The sequence below is a fragment of the Carcharodon carcharias genome, chromosome 3 (genome assembly GCF_017639515.1).
Source record: "Carcharodon carcharias isolate sCarCar2 chromosome 3, sCarCar2.pri, whole genome shotgun sequence".
In the NCBI taxonomy this organism is placed as follows: domain Eukaryota; kingdom Metazoa; phylum Chordata; class Chondrichthyes; order Lamniformes; family Lamnidae; genus Carcharodon; species Carcharodon carcharias.
The window spans coordinates 96,967,488-96,989,826 of NC_054469.1; positions in this window are offsets into that span (position 1 = coordinate 96,967,488).

A 22,339-nucleotide genomic window follows, 5' to 3' on the forward strand; every position below is an offset into this window, starting at 1 on the left:
TGACAGTAATAGCTTTGGTTTTTACCTCTGCGATGTTATACAGGGAATAGGTGTTGGTATTGGTAGCTTAAGGTTCTGCTGTATTATTCAATTCAGTCATGTTGGTTTGCTGCTTTATGGACAGTTTCAACTTCACCCTGCATTGCTTTATTACATGACCTTTCTTATGGCAGTTTTGGCATTCTGCCTCTTTGAATCTGCAGGTGGCTGGTCCGTGGTCACCCCACATCTATGACAAATTAATCTTGGAGTCCTGCTGAAGTGTTTTTACTAGGCCTTTTTGTTTCTCTAACAGTGGACATTGCCTCTTGTTCCTCTCTGTGTCTCTGGCTTTTGCACCATGCTGGTGGTAGGTTCCCACCCCACATGAAGAACAGCGCCATGTTGTATGTGCTGTAAAGCCTGTGAGTCTCTTGCAGCACTTTCCATGACTAGTGCTATTTCCATGGCACACTTCAAATCGATGTTGACTTCTGCAAGTAAACGGCGCTGAACTCCACAAACTAGTTGGTCCCATTGCATATCACTGAGTGTGTCTCTGAAGTCCCAGCATTCTGCCAGCTGCTTCAACTTCACTATATGGTTATAATGGACTCTCCTGGGGCCATTACTCTGGAATTAAACTTAAATCTCTGCATTATTACGCATATCTTCTGTTGGAAATGCATTTTCATGAGGTCCACTAATTCATTAAGGACTTAGAATTGGGGGCGTTCAGGGCCGTCGGGCTGTGAATGAGATTGTCTGCCTTGCTACAACATACACTCAAAAGGATTGCTTCCTGCTTCTCCTCAGCAGTAATTTTGTTTGCTACGAGATAAAAAAAACCAAGGCACTCTACATATTGGCTCCAGTCTTCCGTAGTTGCATTAAAAGGATCGATTCTGCCGAAGAGTGGCACGATTGGTGAGTAGTCTTTCCTTAAGATTCAATGTATGCATGTTAACAAGGCGAGGTGCAGCATCAGAGCTATTTTATCCTCGTCGCCAAATGTAATGACTTGACGTACCAGACAAATTTCTACTGGAAACAGATAAACTTTATTACGGAGAGCTTTTCAGATGCTACATGCTTGAACCAGGTCCTTGACAAGAAAGCCCTGTGCCCCCCTGGATTACCCACACTTAAGGCTCATTGGTTGGAGCCTCCAAGGACAATCATGTGACCCCTGATAGGCAGCAGGAGAGGTTATACCTTCAATTACTACAGTAATTAGCTAGAGTACATGAGGGCCTGTAGGCATCTTTCTCTATTTGAAACAATTGGTTATGTAGCTTGAAGGACACCGCTCCACATCAAATGGAGCAGGCAAGGAGGCAGGTCCTAAACCCACCTCAGCCAGAATGGGAATTGAACCTACACTGTTGGTGTTATTCTGAACCACATGCTAGCCATTTAGCTAACTAGCCACCATCCTTAGCAGCTAACTGTCCATAATTGTTTTGCACTGACATTTGATAGTGATATTCCAGGCTGACCTTTATGCTCACCTTTAAGTCATAGGAGCTCTTCTAAACCTCTATTCAGGCTTACTGAACAGTTGAGATTCCTTGAATGACCTTTAGGCAAAGTTTCTTTGCTCTACCAAAACCTGCTCTTGAATTACAAGCCCATGTGAAAGTTTGTTGGCCCATCTGATTATTTCAATCATTGTTGAACTGTTTTCAAGAAAAAATGTTATCTGCAGCTGGGTAAACTAGAATTTTCTGTGCTCTTGTTTAGTTTCTATTACCATTGCAAACTCTGCAGTTGGATAAATTTTAACAAGTATGTGGCTGCCTGAATAATAAGGGAACAATATTATTCATGTTCCATGTCTAGCTGTGTTTTTTGGTCATATTTAATAAAGCCATACTCTAAATTTCACATTTCTGGGTTGAATATTTTTGTAATTTCATTAATAGTTTATGAATTACAATATAAAGTGAGCATTCATCTCTTCTTTTGAAAAAAAATAGGAACCCCTGCCCCAAATTGTTTTACTTCCAGATAGAGACTCACTTCAATATTTTGAGAAAAAAAAGTAGTTCTGAGTTGCATAAGTTTATCAGATTTATGTTTCAGCTTTTCCACTGATTGACATGGAACTTCAACTTAGATGAAGGAGACACTGTTAGAAGGTTTGTAGTAACTGTTTATTATAACCATACTGCCTGTGTATAGCTCTGCCTCAAGTATTCCTCGGTGTGATTAGAACTGCCAGGTGCTGTAATTGGATCTAAGGCTGGCTAACAAACATTATGAAAAATTTATGAACTGTTCAGAACTGGGAAGTGACACTCTGGAAATTAAATTCAATGTTTTGGAGCATTTAACTTTTTCAGTAAATAGATAATAGAAAGCAGTTTTCATAACCCAGCACTAACATTCATTGCCTTGATAAGCATAAATATTCAACAAAAAAACTCTCAAAGAAGTGTTTTTAGAAGAGAAACATTAAAGATTTAATTTACTTTTAGCTCACTGATTGTACGTTAAATGAATCTTATTTTTCTTTTTTGATGTGCTGAGCACACACTCAAGTTTACTCATCAAGTTTTCTTTGAGATGAGGCGACAGCTAAAGCATATTTCATGGGCAGAATGTATCTGCAATAATGGCCAGAAATTTTCCATCGGCAATTTGGGGGCGGGGCCGGCTTGCTGATGGGAAAATGATGCAGGATGACGTCGGGAGGAACCCCCCGACGTCATCTCGATCCCTTTAAATTTTCAGGAAGGCGGGCGGACAGGGTAATTAAAGTCATTAAAGGCCCTGAACGTCCAACCTTAAGGCTGGCGGGCAGGCCAGGAGCCCCAGTGGGCTTCTGACAATACATGAAACCTCATCTAATGTGATATTTATTAACATGTCCCATCTCGTGTGACATTGTCATATGAGGCAGACATGTTAATAATATTTTTATTTCTCTATTTTTTAACTATTGTACACTGTCACTAATCTCCCTGAGACAGCACTTTGTCTTAGGGAGCAGTGCGCTCTTTAGTGCGCATGCGCGAAAAAGCACACTTTGACAGCTGGGGATTCCCTCCACCTCCCCGCACAGGAAGGCCGCTGGGTGGGCCTTAATTGGCCCGGCCACTCAAAATGGCGGTGCACCCCTTTTGGGCAGTGGGGGTCGGCTGTCCGCCCGCCCCCGAGCTGGTGGGGCCCGCATGCCTACCAAGGGCAAAATTCTGCCCAATGTGTTTGATCACCTGTTCATCATTTTAATAAGTACCTAAATGCTAAATATCCATCAATCTAACAATAACTTGCATAAATTTGTGCAGTCATGAATGGATGAAGGAAACCCTGGAAGGCCTGCTTCACAGGTTAGGCCCTCAGGTATCAGTATAGATGATTATAGAGAATGGTAAAATTCTCTCTGTGGGTCAGAATGGAGTTCCACCATCAAACAGAGGGTGTTTGTCCTGGGATGCAACTGTACTTGGGATATATTTTATGAAAATATGCACACTTAGCTCTAATGAATGTTCTGAACAATCTTGAGGAGAACATGCATAAGAAACCTGAATTGAAGTGTCATGATAAAAGCTGAAGAACAGTGTCACTCACCTTTCCCTGCCACATATAGAAATGACTGCTAATTATTTTCCATTGATAGGAACGGTTATTCAAGGAAATATGTAATCTAAAGGTGGATACCCTACCATACTCACAGCGAGTGATGTGTTGAGAAGGAGAGAGAATTTGTTGTCAATGTACAGAAATCACTAAGAATTAGTTATGTTACAGGTATATAAAGCTCTGGATAGATTGCATCTAGAGTGCTAGAGTTCAGTTCTAGGATCTGCAGTTCAGGGAGGATATGTTGGCCTTGAAGTGGGTGCCAAGCAGATTCACTAGAATGATATCTGGCTAAAAGGGTTAAACTCTAAGTAGAAGTTCCAAAGGCTAGGCATTGTTTGCCTTGAGTACAGAAGATTAAGGGATGATCTAATTGAGGTGTTTCAGGTCATTAAAGAATTTAATATGGTGGATAGAGTTAAACTATTTCCTCTTGTGGGGATTTCAGGACAGGGGAAAATAACCTTAAAAGTAGTGCTAGGCTATTCAGGAGTGAAGTCAGGAGGTTCTTCTTCCAGTGAAGGATAGTAGAAGTGAGAAGCTTTCTCCAGTAAAGAACTATTGGGACCAGGTCAACTGAAAATTAAATTTGAAAACGGAGGATTGATAGATTTTTGTTCAGCATGGGTATTAAAGAAAGTGGAACCTTGTCGAGTGGGTGCACACCCGAACCGAACAAGAATAAAGTAGTGCCCGATGATGTCGGGTGAGCAGCCTGATGTCATCGTGCATTCTTGCAATATTTCACTTGGAGGGCACGTGTGAGAGGCAGCAGCAGCCCGCCGACAATTAAGAGGCTTATTAAGGCCCTTAATCAATTAATGAAATGGAATTTTCGCTGCCCATCCAACCGTTTGATTGGCAGGTGGGCAAATAGGCCAAGCGGCCTTTGCTTTTTTGGGAAACCTCATCCACGGGTGGGATGAGGGTTCGACCATTGATTAGAAAAAAATGAAAACTTTTAAAACTCCTTTTTAACATGTCACTGCTCAGGTGACAGATTCACATGAGAGGACATGTTTTTCTTTACTTTTCCATTCTTTATTTTTAATGGTAAAATTCTTCAACCCCCTGAGGCATCTCTGTGCCTTCAGGGAGCTTTCACTGAGCGTGCCCCCATGCATGTGCACACTTCAGGCCTCGCGCTCCTCTCGCTCCCACACTGGCAATGCTGAAGCTTTGAGTGCACCTTTCACGCTGGCTGGCCATTAATTGACCAGCTAGCTTGAAAGTATGGTAGGAGCCTGATCGTGGGCAGCTGTCAGTTTCCTAGCCGTTCCCGGGCCCGCCCGCCGTGCCCACCCGACAAGGTAAAAGTCCTGCCCAGAGTTAAAATACACATTAGCCATGATCTAATTAAATGATGAGACAGGCTCGAGGGGCTGAATGGCCTATTTTATTTTGTTTTATCGAAAGTGTAGCTCTCAGTCACGTTTGTAAAAATAGTTTTACAGCAGAGTATTGTCATCCTGAAGTTATCTTGTGACATTCTGGAAATGTATGGAAAAAGGAAAGTACAATATATATTTCAGAAGTATTGTATTGAATCTGAAAAGGAAGATGTGCTATGCTGTCAGTGTCCTCTTTTATCATCCCAAAGGCCCTCTGCAGTGCTGGTCCCATGTGCTAAAGACTTAATAAGTGCACATTTACTTTTACTTGAAGCTCTTTTTCTGAATAAAAGTCACCATCAGATACAATATATTCAAGAACCCCCTGAAAATATAATTTAATTGTGTAAAATAAAAGAAGTGTGAGGTGATTCGTTTTAAGAATATAAGAACAGAAGAACATAACAAATAACAACTGGAGAACATAAATAACAACAACATTCGGCCCCGCAAGCCTGCTCTGCCATTCAATATGACCATGACTGTTCTTCTTGTGTTTCGACTTCCATATTCCCATCTAACTCTGATAACCTTTGATTCCCTTGCCTAACAAGAATCTATCTGCCTCTGTCTTAAAAATATTCAATGACCCTGCTTCCACCACCTTCTGAGGCATAGAATTGCAAAGTTTCACAAGCCTCTGAGAGAAAAAAATTCTCCTCATCTCTGTCCTAAAGGGGTGACCCCTAATTTGAAAACAGTGCCCCCTAGTTCTGGACTCACCCCAAGAGGAAACATCCTTTCCACATCCACCTTGTCAAGGCCGTTCAGGATCTTGTATATTTCAATCAAATCACCCCTCACTCTTCTAAATTCCAGAGGAAACAAGCCCAGTCTGTCCAACTTTTCCTCATAAGACAACCCACTCTTTCCAGGTATCAATCTAGTAAACATCCTTTGAACCGCCTCCAATGCATTTACATCTTTTCTTAAATAAGGAGACCAAAACTGCACACAGTAATTGAAGTACAGTCTCATTAATGCCTGTATAACTGAAGCATAACATCCTTACTTTTATGTTCAATTCCCCTCGTAGTAAAGGATAGCATTCCATTAGCCTTCTTAATTACTTGTTGTACCCGCATACTAACTTTTTATCACTCATGTATTAGAACACGTAGATCCCTCTGCACCTCAGAATTCTGCAGCCGTTCTCCATTTAAGTAACTAAACAAAAACAAAAATACCTGGAAAAACTCAGCAGGTCTGACAGCATCTGCGGAGAGGAATACAGTTAACGTTTCGAGTCCGAATGACCCTTCAACATTTTGTTTTTGTTTTGGATTTCTAGCATCTGCAGTTTTTTGCTTGTATCTCCATTTAAGTAATACTCTGCTTTTTTGTTCTTCCTGCCAAAGGGAACAACTTTACATTTTCCCACATTAATCTCCATTAGCCAGATCTTTGCCCACTCACTCACTCTATCTATATCCATCTGTTACCTCCTCATGTCCCCTTTACAACCTTTTTCCTACTTATCTTTGTGTCATCTGCAAATTTAGCTACTATGTCTTCACTCCCCTCACCTAAGTCATTGATGTAAATCGAAAAAAGTTGAGGCCTCAGTACAGACCTCTGTGGGTGTCTACTCGTCACATCCTGTCAATTAGAAAAAGAGACATTTATGTATACTCTCTGCTTTCTGCCAGCCAGCCAATCTTCTATCCATGTTAATATGTTACCCTCTACATCATGCGCTTTAATTTTCTGTAATCATCTTTGATGTGGCATCTTATCAAATGCCTTCTGGAAAACCAAGTACAGTATGTCTACAGGCTCCCCTTTATCCACTGCACATGGTACTCCTTCAAAAAACGTCAATAAATTGATTAAACATGATTTTCCTTTCAGAAATCCATGCTGACTCTTCCTGATTGATTTGAGCTCTTCTAAGTGCCCAGCTATAACCTCCTTAATGATCGATTCTAATAACTTCCCCATGTTAGACGCCAAGATAACTGGCCTATTGTTTCTTATTTTCTGTCTCCCTCCCTTCTTGAATAAGATTACAAGAGGGGTTTTTTTTGCTACTTTTCAGTCTGATGGAAACTTTCCAGAATCTAGTGAATTTTGGAAAATTAACACCAGTGCTACAACTAACTCATTAGCCACCTCTTTTAAGGCCCAAGGATGTAATCCATTGGGACCTGGAGACTTGCCAGCCCACAGCTCCATCAATTTGTTCAGTACCGTTTCCCTAGTAATTTCAATTTCACTATGTTCCTTTCTCCCTTTCACCTCCTGATTTACAGCTATTACTGGAATATTTTTATATCCTCTATAGAGAACACAGAAGCAAAATATTTGTTCATTTCTTCTCCCATTTCCTTATTATCTGCTATTAACTCCCCACTGTCATTCTCTAGAGGACCAACACTCACTTTACTTACCCTTTTCCTTTATAAATACCTGTAGAAACTCTTGCTATCTGTTTTTACATTTTTAGCTAGCTTCCTCTTCCTAATTTTGTTCTCCTGATTAATCTTTTAGTCGTTCTCTGCTTTTCTTTATATTCTGTCCAATCATCTGTTCTGCAGCTCATCTTTGTGGAGTTGTATGCTTTTTGCTTACGTTTGATGCTTTCCCTAACATCTTTAGTGAACCACGGATGGTCGGTCCTCCCCTTAGAATTTTTCTTTATAGTAGGAATGTACTTATTCTGAAAACTCTGAAATATCCCCTTAAATGTCTGCCACTGCTTCTCCATTAATCTATCCTCTAGCCTGGTTTTCCAGTTTACTTTGGCTAGCTCAGCTTTCATCCCCACATAGTTGCCCTTATTTAAGTTTAAGATACCCACTCTTCTCCCTTTCAAACTGGATATAAAATTCAATTATATTGTGGTCGCTGCTATCTAGCGGTGCCTTTAGTCTGAGGTCATTAATCCTGTCACATTACGCAATACCAAGTCTAATATAACTTGCTCTCTGGCTGGTTCCAGAACATGCTGTTCTAAGAAACTATCTCAAAAGCATTCTGAGAACTCCTCATCCAGGCTACGACTGTCAATCTGATTTTTCCAGTTTATGTGTAGTTTAAAATCACCCATGATTATTGCCATTCCTTTATTACAAGCATACAATATTTTCTCTTGAATACTTTGTCCTACACTGTGGCTACTGTTAGTGACCCTGTAGACCATGCCCACTAATGACTTATTTCCCTTACTATTCCCCATCTGCACCCAAACTGATTCTACATCCTGATCTCCTGAACCAAGGCCATCTCTATTTATTGCACTAATGCCCTCTTTGATTAACAGTGCTACCCCTCCATCTTTACCTAGTTTCCTATTCTTCTTGAATGTCATGTACCCTTCAATATTAAGGACCCAAGCTTTGTCATCCTGCAGCCACGTCTCCGTAATTGCTATCAGATCATATTTATTTACTTCAACATGGGCCAATAATTCATTTACTTTGTTATGAATTCTACATGCATTCAGAGAGACAGCCTTCAGTTTTGTCTTTTTGTTTGTAACATCTTGTCTTGACTGTTGATGTATTCTTAGGTTTTTTTCTCTCTGTCCCTTCCTGCCATTCTCTGACACTCGTTTCTCATATTACTATTTTGCTCTCCTGTTTTGATTCTACACCTTGAATTGCTACCTCCACCCAAGCTTGATCCCTCACCCCTCTCTACTTCCCTAGTTATGTGATTTGCTAGGACACTCATCCCAGCACAGTTCAGGTGCAATAGTGCAGCTCCCACTTTCCCCAGTATTGATGCCAATGCCCCACAAACAGAAATCAACTTCTCCCACACCAGTCTTAGAGCCATGCATTTGTCTCTCTAATCTTATTGGCCCTATGCCAATTTGCCTGTGGTTCTAGTAATAACCCAGAGATTATTACCTTTGAGGTTCTGCTTCTTAGTTTGATACCTAGCTCCTCATACTGACTTTGCAGAACCTCTTTCCTAGTTCAATCTATGTCATTGGTGCCTAAATGGACCATGGCAACTGGATCCTCCCCCTTCCACTGCAAGTTCCTCTCTAGCCCTGAGCAGATGTCCTGAGCCCTGGCACCAAGCAGGCAAATAGTTTTGGCAGGAAAGATATGGTGAGACAGTATAAATTAAAGGGAGAACCTCTAACTAAGGACCTCGATGTATATGTACATAGGTCATTGAAGTAGGCAGGGCATGTCGAGAGAGCGGTTGATAAAGCATATAGTATCCAGGCTTTATTAATAGGGACATTGAGTACAAGAGTAAGGAGATCATCTTGAACTTGTATAAGACACTAGTTAGGCATCATGCAGAATACAGTATCCAGTTCTGGGTGCCATACTTGAGGAAGGATGTGAGGGCATTGGAGAGAGTATAGAGGAGATTCATAAGAATGATTCCCGGGATGAAGAACTGTAGATATGAGGATAAATTGGAGAGGTTGGGACTGTTTTCCTTGGAGAAAAAAAGGCTGAGAGGAGACTTGATAGAGGTATTCAAGATCCTGAGGGGTATGGACAGGGTAAATAGTGAGAAACCATTCCCACCCAAGAGAACATCAAGAACTAGGGGGCACAGTTTCAAAATAATTGGCAAAAAGAGTAAATGTGATGTGAGGAAAATTTTTTTTGAGCCTGGAACAAGCTTCCTGAAAGGATGGTGGAGGCAGGTTTGATTGAGGTATTCAAAAGGGAATTGGATTGCTACCTGAAAACAGAGAATATGCAAGGTTATGGGGATAAGGCAGGGGAGTGGGACTAAGTGGAATGTTCTTTCAGAGCCAGTGCAAACTCAGTGGGCCAAATGGCCTCCTTCTGCACTGTAAAGACACAGTGATACTGTGATACTGTGATTTGCTAAGGAAAGAATGAAGTTTAAGCAGAAGGCAACACTCCAGATTTGTACTTTGTCACAGTGAATATGCATGAATATCAATGACTTTCACTTTCATCTATGTTTAAGCAATGTTTGAATGCTGCCATGAAAACATAGCATAGGTTGCCATTGCAGGCAATATACATTACAATTCATATTTGCTTATCCTATGCTTTGAAGACCACAGACCAGGAGGGGGAAACTAGTACTGTTGAACTGTAATACAAACCATAAGCATTGTGCATCACTCATTTTACCTGAAACAAGTGTCAGCGCAGACACACATGTTGGAAGGTCGTAGTGCTTTTGAAAATGAAATACAGGATATGTTAATGAGCAAGGGAGGAAGGGGTAATTATTGCTGAAAGGCTCTGACCCCATAGGGCTGATAATAAAGAGGAGGACCAGGATGAACAAGTCACTTGCCTCATTGCGTGAAATGAAATAGCAGCTAGTCTGAGTGGAATTGTAGGCTCAATCATTCAATTGAACAATATTGTAAAGTAAGGATTCTCTCGTTTTCAGACTATCATTAAGCAGCGTACAGCATCAGTGCTTTTTCTTCAGGTGCACAGATGGCAAGTACTGGTGGATGGCCTCTTAGGAATGTTCCAACTGCTGAAGCCAGGGCTTTGATGTCCATGTTTCAAATTATGATAAATTCCAGTTTTGATGTGTTTGAAATCCTCTCTCACAGCCATGAGGGAGGGATTTTTAGCCATTGTGGAAGTGCCAGTTGTCTCTGCTCAAGAAATCATAGTTGTCATTACGATTCAAACATGCATCCAGTAGCACAGAACAGATGGCTGTCTTTCAAGTTGCCACCTGGCTCTTGCCAGCATTTGTGTCTGATAAAGTAGAAAAACATACAGGTCCCTACAGATGTAATAGGACTGAATTGCCTCAGCACACAGGAAGAACTATCTGAAGCTGCAACAGGTGGAGATACACAGCCAGCAGAATCACAAGCATGTCCACAGGCGACTCTTAATAAGTCTGTATATCAACTTCTTCCAATTGAAACATCACTTAGGAGAAATGCCCTAGAATCAACATGATGTTGCACATAACATAAGGAGATAACAATGAAGCACATTGTGTTAAACATTTTCAATTTAGCATAAAAAGATTGTCAACAATCAAGGTTGCAGTCATTATTCAATTTTTATTGTACATATTTACATAAAACAATTACTTTGATACAAAACAATGCCAATCATAATTGACAGCAACCAGACAATTTTATTTCAAATAAATATTGACTGTTCTAATTGTTTTTTGTCCATCAAATAGTCAGATCTCTGGTGAAAAATGAAACTGCCGCATGGCTAAAGTCATTTTTCCCATTCTCCTCTTCCTGGAACCTGTTTAGTTTCAGCTCCTTTCAGCAAGTTTCAATTTGCTTATTTAAATGTTAAAACAGTGTAGCATTCAACACGTGTTAGAATCATACCTCTCAAGATTGAAGTTTCCTTTTAAAAATAGAAGGATTCAGCATGATCTAGACATGTGGCTACTAACCTCAGACTTTTTTAAAAAATGGTCATTAATTTACCTTGGAACTGTAAACAAGCAGTTTCCAAGAAATCACCTGAACCATATGGTAGTCAAGAAGAAGTTGTTTGTTTGTTTTGAACTGTGAGGTGCTTTATTTAATGAAAAGCTGGGAGGCAAAAAGGCAATCACATGGGAGAGAGGAAAAAAAAGTTGTGAATCTGCTTGTTTTGAAGGCCGACTTGTTGGAGAACACACTGAGCAAGTAAGGCTACCTTAACCGGCTCCCTATCTCTACCTTGCTTAAAATTGTGTGTGGCTATCAACCTGTAGCCAGAGAACCCTCATCTGAGTGTAACTAGTCTGCATTTGGACCTACAAAGCTGACACTAGTGGTGAGGACTTCTAAGCATCCACCGGAATCAACGGCCCCTTTTCACATGATATAACTTCAGGTCGACAATGTCGAGACCCTGTGGACTTTATCCTTTATTTTATAATGCCCATCTCCAAATCCCATCCCTGCAGAGAGTTTCTATCTGTTTGTCCTTTGTTTGTCTGTGTGTATGTGTGTGCTGGGGGAATTCTTTAGGAAGAGATAGATAGGTATCCCTCCCAATTACAGTTGTGCGTTAACCAGTACATGCAACTTGTTACAAGAAGTTTTGTTTTAAAATAAATTAACTATTCTGAGTTTTTGGAAGAAGTCTGGTCAGAGTCTCGTTTCTTCTGGGTATTAGAGATACACATTTGGCCATTTTGGTGAGAAAATTAAACATTTAAATTAATGGTATAGCCTGCGGAGTAGTGGGGCTTGATAATTCACGCACCCCTCATACCCTGATTATAACACATGCTACAGTTATATCAGTTACTAGACCAGGGCATAGCGCTTCCTCTGGTGAAAGCATTTTTGCATTTACAGGTAATGAATTTGCAGAGGCAGTTTTGATTATAAAACTGACTAGGATCTTCTTCCATTATCTTAAACATGCAATACTCCCACCACCAGTGCATGGTGTCTGCAGTGTGTACAAGATGCATCTCAGCAACTCGCCAAGCTTTTTCAACAGCAAACCTGTGACCTCTACCAACTAGAAGGACAAGGGCAGCAGGTGCATGGGAACACCACCACCGCCAAGCTCCCCTTAAGTCACACACGGTCCTCTCTTGGAAATAGATCACCCTTCCTTCATCAACACTGAGTCAGAGCTCTGAAACTCCCTTCCTAACAGTCCTGTAGGAGTACCTTTACATCATCAAAACAGAAGTGACAGAGGTGGAGAAACTGGGAGAATGGAATCGAGTTCTTATAGAAGGCATGGTGGCCCCACTCTTCCATCATCCACTCCCTTTTCCACAACACTTTCTCTTGAAAGGGCAAGAGATGAAACACCTGCCCTTCTACATGGAAACAGAAAAAATTATGGCACAGAAGGCCCTTCATCTCATCATGTTCATGCGTTCTCACTATCCAGGGCCTCAAACACCATATCTACATGAAATAGCAATTTACCATACTGTATGCACTGATCATAATGTGGCCTTCTCTAAATTGGGGAAACCAAATGCAAATTAGGTGACCACTTTGCCGAAGGATCTCGTTCAATCCACAAGCATGAACCTGAGCTTTCAGTCACTTGCCATTTTAGTACTCTGACCTCTTGGCCTCCTACAGTGCTCCAATAAAGCTCAAAGGAAGCTTGAGAAACAGTACCTCATCTTTCAATTAGGAACTCTACAACCTTTCAAACGCAACATTGAGTTCAACATTTTCAGTTTTCACCGTTGCTCCAATTTTTTCAGACAGCAGGTTCTGGTAATGATTGTGACAATGTCTCAGAAATGTGGTAAATAATGAGGAGGATAGTAACAACTCTCAAGAGAACATAGACAGGCTTGTGAAATGGGAAGACATATGGTGAGTAAAATTTAATATGAAGACTTGTGAAGTCTTACATTTTCGTAGGAAGAATGAGGAGACGCATTATGAACTAAATGATGCATTTTTAAGAGATTGTATCAAAGAGTGGATATATACAAATCTTTGAAAGAGACAAGACAAGTTGGGAAGGTTATTAAAAAATCAAATGGACCTTTGACTTTATTAACAAAAAAAATAACATGCAGAAGGAAGGAAGTTTTGCTAAACCTTTATAAAACACTGGTTAGGCCTCAGCTGGAGTATTGTCTTCAATTCTGGGCACTACATGTTAGGAAGAACGTCACAGCCTTGGAGAGAATGCAGGGGCAGTTAACTTGCATGGTACACTGGATGAGGGATTGTTATGTGGGAAGACTGGAGAAGCTGGGGAAGCAGAGAAGGTTAAGAGGAGATTTGATAGTGTTGCCCAAAAACATGAACAATTTGGCAGAGTAGGGGGAAACTGTTTCCTGGAGCAGAACAGTCGATGACCAAAGGTTGGAGATTGAAGGTGATTGGTAACAGAATTAGAGGAGACATGAGGAAGAATTTTTTTACAGTGTGAGGGATTGTCCCAGATATGCACTAAGTGTGGTAGTGGGTGGGAAAAATGACATTTTACCCTCTGGCCACAATGGCAGCTTCTCACACTGTATCATCTCAAACCTGTCACCTTAATTATGCATTCCTGGGAGACACCTATTTCGATGGCAGGCAGGTGGGTCCTCATTTGCCCACTGTGCCTTCACCTCGCTGCTTCATCACGCTGGGCGCCATATTTAAAGTGCAGCCGCGTGCACACCTCTCAGTGCTTCCAGCCCAGGACTGCTGCATGGAAGACATGGCCCCGAAAGGTAAAAAGACTGCAGCCCCCCAGTTTAATAATGCGTCCTTTGAGCGCCTTTTAGATGCAGTGGAGGCCCGCCTTGCTGTCCTCTACCCCACATCTGGCTGCAGGATGGGCAGCAACATTACCAATCCAGCTTGGGAGGCAATGGCAGCTGTGGTCATTGCCAATGTCCTGCAAAAAAGGATGTATGATCTCCTCCGTTCCACCAGGGTAAGTCCCTCTTCTCATCACCCTCAATTCACACACTCACAAACCCATCACGCATCCACATCAGGGGACAACACCACTGATTCTCACGCACACCCTCACCCTCACATCTCCATTAGGCTCATACCCTCTGAAGCTCACGTTTTCATCCCACGCATGTCACTGCTCACCACACAAACATTCTGTGCAGTGCCATGTCTCCTGCTCACACTCTCTCCATCAGTTTCCATGCAGGAGAAGCCTGCTCACATCAGCAGGGAAAGATCCTCGACTGGGAGTGGAGTGGTCCACATTAGGCCCCTCACTCACTTTGAGGAGTGTGCCATCACAGTGACTGGTGAGGACATGGATCGTGTCTGCAGAAATGGGGAGGTCGGCGGTGAGCACCCTCGTGAGGATCCTGCACCACATCTTCCCTCCCTCAATGCAAATGTGAGTGCTCTCTCCTGTTTTTGACTGCTGCCATGCACTACTTATCTCTACTTTGGTTCACAGGGAGCTCTGCCAAGCAACCGACACCCCCAGCCAAACATTCCTTCAGCTCCATCCATGTCCTCAACTCCAGCCAAAGAGTTCCTCCTCCATTGAAGAGCTGGAAATAAGCAGCCTGAAGACCCGTCACAGCACTTACCCACGCCCTCCAGCAGCGCAGAGACACACACCTCGGTGGAACCGAATCTTGTTTTGCAGAAAGCAGAGGCATGTGCAGACCTGCACTCCACTGGCAGAGCAATGGGTGAGTTCTTGCAGTGGCAACATGAGAAGGAGATGGCACACCTCGACATCCCTTCAGGTGCTCCCTCCCCTCAAGGAATCAGGCCGGGGCCCTTGGGCACCTGAAGGGAGGAGGAGTGGCAGCTGGACACCCCTGGGTCATCCACTCAAGAATCTCAGAGACTGTCCTCTCCCTCCAAGTCCCCTTTGCCTGTGACCCACTCAGCCTTGTCCTCTGCACTGCAGAGGGAGCAGCTAGCCCACAGGAGGACAGCCAGAACAAGCTTCTCCCTTCCCTCAGACACCTTTACTTCATCTGCCACCCTTAGTCCTTCACCATTCCCAACTCCTTCCTCCAGCTTTACTTCTTTCTCCAGCCTTAGTTTTTCCTCCACCCTTACTCCCTCCCATCTCCATACTCCTTCCTCATCCTGGACTCCTTCCTCACTCTTGCCTCCTTCTCCTCTCTGCACTCCTTCCCTCCTCCAAACCCCTTCCCTTACACCTTACACCCCTCCATATGCCTACCTCTCCAGATGCCGTCTTCTCCCCCATTACACTGTCCTCCCTCTGTAGTCCTTCCCACTTCCCAACCTCACCCTCTGACACCTTCGTTCCCTCTTCCCAACCTCACAACCCAACGCCTCCTTCTCTCCCAGTCAATTCTAGACCTTCTCCCGCTCACCCCCCCTCCCCACTCTGGTACATCTTCCTCTCCGAAACACAGCTGGACCTTCTTCTTCACCCCCTTGACCATCATTCGTTGTGAGCAGATCCACAACGGTGACTTTCCCCCTTTCATGAGCTGCTTCGCAGCAGAGCCATGTCCATGGAAATCCACCCAGCATGCCATGGACATTCCTCCAGGGTCCTGTTGCTGTCAGGCTCCAGCATCTTCTGCTCCTCGGCTGTCTGTGACGTGAGCAAGGCCATGACGGAAAGTCCCAACTTCCACGTGTCACACTTGTGAAGACATGTTCGGCACCAGCGTGTTTTCCCGCCGATGTGGGCGGACGATCCAGTGGGGGGATGATTCCAGTGGGCTGGCCTTATAATGATATGCAGATGTATCAAAATGAAGTTCCCAACATCTGACGTTGAGAAATGTGGCCCGCCATTGACAGGCTGAGTGGATGTTTGCAAACTTGTTTCACAACGTCCTGTAACCAATTTTTGGTCTTTTTGTCTGTTCATGCCACTGAACATGCCTGACGCCAGCGGGCACAGAAAATTTTGTTGTGACCTGTAATGCACTGTCTGAAAGGGTGGTGTGAGCTCAGCAGTAACATTCAAAAGAGAATTGGATAAATAATTGGAGGAAGAATATGATAGGGCAATGGAGAAAGGGCAGGGAAGTGGGATTAAATCATTCACTCCACAAATGTGCTGACGCAGGCACAATGGGCTGTGTTGCATGATTCCATAATCCCAATGTGGTCTAGCAAGCCACTCAGTTGTAACAAACCACTACATACAAAGTCTCAAAAAAGGAATGAAACAGAATGAACCACCCGACATCGACCTAGGCACCTGAAACAACAACAGCAAACTCAATCCTGTCAACCCTGTGTCATGAAGCTATTAATGTATATAATATTTTGGAAAATATTTTCTTTTAAAATAGAGGTTTAGTCTGTGAGTGTGTCTTAACTGGATTAAAACCAGCTAGCCTGGGTGCTTTGATATGCACTAATTTTGATATGTAAGAGAGAGAGCATGCATTTGCATTTTTTGAATAGAGCATTCAAGAAGTGGGGTGAAAATTGACATCTTTCAAGCAGCTACCAAGCAATATGTTTATATTACTAATAAAATTGGTACTATGAAAGGGGTTTCATTATTAAAAGGTGAAGTTCAAAAAAGGTTGTTGATACAATTAAAAAATAACATTCAATGGGGCTGGTAGGAATAACTTCAGTTGTTTTTGGGTGTGCAGGCAGAGCCAAAGTAAGATCAAGCCTCCAATTGGCTGCATAGTGAAAATAACCTCATTTTGAATTGGTAAGGTAAAAATGCTTTGCCTGGTGTCTGGTTAAGCCTATTGGTTGCTGTTGCCTTAATGGAGATGAGTTTGGGAATTTGTTAAAAGCTATGATAGTAGCAATTTGTAGCCATGTGTACATATATTTTAACCTGTGTAAGTTAATTATATGTTTCATTTAGTTTAATGTAAAATGTCGAGAACTAGTGATCTGATTCCTGAATTTAGAGTCGCGTCTCAAACTTAACACTTAAAATTATAGATTGTGGCAGTTGTTTAAAGTTTCCCTCTGGGATTTTTTAAAATAACTCCACTTTACCAACTGCATCGGTCATAATACCTGCAAAGTCCTCCTTACTAACATCTGAGGGCTAGTGTCAAAATTGGGAGACTGTCTCACAGACTAGTTAAGCAACAGCCTGACATTGTCATCCTCATGGAATCATATCTTACAGATAATGTCCCAGACTTCACCATCACCATCCCTGGGTATGTCCTGTCCCACTGGCAGGACAGACTCAGCAGAAGTGGCAGCACAGTGGTATACAGTTGGGAGGAAGTTGCCCCGGAAGTCCTCAACATCGACTCTGGACCCCAAGAAGTCTCATGGCATCAGGTCAAACATGGGCAAGGAAACCGCCTGCTGATTACCACCTACTGCCCTCACTCAGCTGGTGAATCAGTGCTCCTCCATCTTGAACACAAATTGGATGAAGCACTGAGGGTGGCAAGGGTGCAGAATGTATTCTGGGTGGGGGACTTCAATGTCCATCACCAAGACTGGCTCAGTAGCACCACGACTGACTGAGCTGGCCGAGTCATAAATGACATAGCTGCTAGACGGGGTCTGCGGCAGGTAGTGAGGGAACCAACACAAGGGAAAAACAAACTTGACCTTATCCTCACCAACCTGCCTGCCACAGATACATCTGTCCATAACAGTATTGGTAGGAGTGACCACTGCACAGTCATTGTGGAGACAAAGTCCCGCCTTCACATTGAGCATACCCTCCGTCGTGTTGTGTGGCACTACCACCGTGCTAAATGGGATCGATGTCAAACAGAACTAGCAGCTCAAGACTGGGCATCCATGAGGTGCTGTGAGCCATCAGCAGCAGCAGAATTGTACTCGAATGCTATCTGTAAGCTCATGTCCTGCCATATCCCCCACTCTACCATTACCATCAAGCCAGGGGATCAACCCTGGTTAAATGAAGAGTGCAGGAGGGCATGCCAGGAGCAGCACCGGGCATACCTAAAAATGAGGTGACAACCTGGTGAAGTTATAATACAGGACTACTTGCATGCCAAACTGCATAAGCAGCAATTGATAGACAGAGCTAAGCAATCCCACAACCAACGGATCAGATCTAAGCTCCACAAATATCCCCAACCTCAATGATGGAGGAGTCCAGGACATCAGTACAAAATAAAAGGCGGAAGCATTTGCTACAATCTTCAACCAGAGGTGATGAGTGGATGATCCATCTCAGCCTCCTCCGGAGATCCCCAGCATCAAAGATACCAGTCTCCAGTCAATTCAATTCATTCCACGTGATATCAAGAAACAGCTGAAGGCACTGGATACTGCAAAGGTTTGGGCCCTGACAATATTTGTCAATAGTACTGAAGACTTGTGCTCCAGAGGTTGCCGTGCCCCTTGCCAAGGCGTTCCAGCTACAGCACTAGCATCTACCTAACTATGTGGAAAATTGCCCAGGTATGTCCTGTACACAAAAAGCAGGACAAATCCTACCCGGCCAATTAACGCCCCATCAGTCTACTCTCAATCATCAGTAAAGTAATGGAAGGGGTCATCAACAGTGCTATCAAGCGGCACTTGCTTAGCAATAACCTGCTCACTGATGCTCAATTTGGGTTCTGCCATGGCCACTCAGCTCCTGACCTCATTACAGCCTTGGTTCAAACATGAACAACAGAGCTGAACTCCCGAGGTGAGGTGAGAGTGACTGCCCTTGACAGTAAGGCAGCATTTGACCAAGTGTGGCATCAAGGAGCCCTAGCAAAATTGGAGTCATTGGGAATCAGGAGCAAAACTCTCTGCTGGTTGGAGTCATACCTAGCACAAAGGAAGATGGTTGTGGCTGTTAGTCCGTCATCTCAGTTCCAGGACATCACAGCAGAAGTTCCTCAGGGTAATGTCTTCGGCCTAACCATTTCAGCTGCTTCATCAATGACTTTCCTTCCATTGTAAGGTCAGAAGTGGGGATGTTCACTGATGATTGCACAATATTCAGTATCATTCACGACTCCTCAGATACTGAAGCAGTCCATGTCCAAATGCAGCAAGAGCTGGATGATATCCAGGCTTGGGCTGACAAGTGGCAAGTAACATTCACGCCACAAAAGTGTCAAGCAATGACCATCTCCAAAAAGAGAGAATCTAACCACTGCCCCTTGATGTTCAATGGCATTACCATCACTGAATCCCCCAAATATCCTGGGGGGGGTTATCATTGACCAGAAATTGAACTGGACTAGACATTTAAATACTGTGGCTACAAGAGCAGGTCAGAGGCTAGGAATCCTGTGACCAGTAACTCACCTCCTGACTCCCCATAGTCTATCCACCATCCGATCCACCATCTACAAGGCACAAATCAGGAGTGTGATGGAATACTCCCCACTTGCCTGGATGAGTGCAGCTCCCCCAACACTCAAGAAGCTTGACACGATCCAGGACAAAGCAGTACGCTTTATTGGCACCACATCCACAAAAATTCATTCCCTCCACCACTGACACACAGTAACAGCAGTGTGTACCATCTACAAGATGCACTGCAGGAATTCACCAAGGCTCTTTAGACAGCACCTTCCAAACCCACGGCCACTACCATCTAGAAGGGTAAGGGCAACAGATAGACGGGAAACCACCACCTGGAAGTTCCCCTCCAAGTCACTCACCATTCTGACTTGGAAATAGATCACCGTTCCTTCACTGTCGCTGGGTCAAAACCTTCCTAACAGCACTGTGAAAACTCACTCTGGAAACTCACTGTGGTATCTACACCACATGGACTGCAGCCGTTCAAGAAGGCAGCTCACCACCACCTTCCCATGGGCAACTAGGGATGGGCAATAAATGCTGGCCCAGCCAGCGAAGCCTACATCCTGTAAATGAATAATAAAAAAAATTGCACTTCCTCTAGACCCATCCTTTGCCTCTTGTCCCATTAGCGCCTGCCCTTGTTTTGCACCATCATCCATTTTGTCATTTAAACACTCCTTGTCCTACAATATTTCTCTTTACACTCAAAAGAACGAGTTGCTTTGTGCTTGGCCCCCAACGACTCCATGGTTCACTTAACCTCTCCCTTTTCATCCTTTGGCTCAAGCATAGGGAAGTGCTGGATGAGATTCCACGTGGTAGGGATACACCATCATGCATTTCATGGGTGAAACATCTCTCCAGCTTAGTCCCCACTAACCTCCTTTCTATAGGCACCATCTGAGATGGAGCCTGAAGATACATCATATGTGTTCACTCCTTAATTACCCTAATATTTTCCTCTTTGCACATTGGAGATGGGCTTTCTTGCCCTGATTACACTGGGACTAACACAACCAAACGTAAGAGGGTCAGGTGGGAGATAATACAATTAGACCTGACAGGGTGAACTTCAACCAGCTCTTGCAAATAATAATTGGTGATTTATTCACATATGAGACTAAGGCCAGGATTTTCCGGCCCCACCTGCAGCAGGAATCATCGCAGGTGGGACGGAAAATTTGACAGGCCAGCCAAAGGTCAGCTGTGGGCAGGACCTGAAAATCCCACCCTAAGGCTTCCAAGTGTTCATGCATTAATCATGAGGGGCCTCGACCCTCATAATATTTTCCAAGCCACTCATGGCCTGTCCAATTAACCATGATCATTACACATTCACACACATCATTTTGACATGACTCATCTAAGGATTGACAATCTTCTTTAATTAAATTGTTAATGGTACTTGTAAGGAGCTCTATTCCTGTAACGATAACTTGCAAATGTAAGTTCATGGACCTGCCCTCATCAACCAATTTTGACTCCCCTTCATTTGTTCCCTGCAGAATTTCCTTCACTTGTCACTGGATCTGATCTATCTTGATGGACGGTGCAAGCAGATTGAGGTGACTGATCACCAATGTGCCAGTATTAAAAATTGACAATCATCAGTGATAGAGCTTTGATTCCTACATCCACCCCATTAATTGGTTCAGTTTTTGCTTTCCCATTCAGTTCCCATAGACCTCCCACAACTTAGGGTCATCCCTGTTGTTTCACTATGGTCATAATTCTATACTGAATATACTTAGTCATTTAGCCCCCTTACACCTTAGAGCCTCCTGCTGTCTCCAATGCCATTGAGATAAGGGCTATCCACCAAGCCCCCTCTGGTAACTGTAGGAAACAAAAAAAACAATAATGGTTCTGTGGCATGCTTGCATAGACCTGATTAATTATTGAGCTTCCATCACGTCACTTTCTTTGGGTATCTTGGTGGTGCAGTGGGTCAAGGAGTATATCTGTCTGTTGCCTCTTGACGTAGTCACCAATCCTGATTGGCGTTGGCCCTTGAGATGGTGATGATTTGTGTCACTGTCTTTTCTAGATCTTTTGCGGCTCCTTAGGCATAAATATACTGTTTCTGAGGTATGATCACAGAGTTACCCTCAACCTCCATGTCTATTGTAGTTATTGTCCCAGAATCATCTTATGGGTGGCATACACCCCCTGGTTCTGCTACAGTATCACCTGAAATTCAGGCAAACCTTTTCCTACAGTGTTGTCAGTTTATATGGACCTGTTGCTTGGATGGAACTCACAATTCCCTCCTGATTTGCTGAAGCTATCCAGACTTCCCCCATACTTGTTTTCTCCACTGCGCCCCACAGGCAGTTATTTCCCATGTCCAAAATCATTTTATGGGCTAACATCCAAGCTGATCCTAACATGCCCATGCCAAAATGATCCCAGCTGAGAAGAATGCATTTCTGTTCAGTTTCTTAGGGTTCTACCTGAAAATTTAGGGGCTTTGATACCACCCTACTCTGCTTGTACCCTGTTAATCTTTTTAAAACAGAGGGAGTCCCACTTGTCCAGTGTGAGGATCCTGGGTGTCCACTACCATTCTAGAGAGTCTGGTATCCATCAGCTACCTTCCTTTCTTTCCCTCTAACCAAACCTCTATACATGATCTTCCCCAATCGTCATACCTGAGTGGGAACAAAACTCATCCTGGACCACAGCCCCTTCACTGGGGCCTCTGATGCCCTACCGTTTCACCTTCTCTACTGGCTACAGTTATTGATCCTTGGGCCACCTGCTGGAGTGCCTTTACCAGCACCCCCAACATTTGCTGTCCTTGGAACTGTTCAAG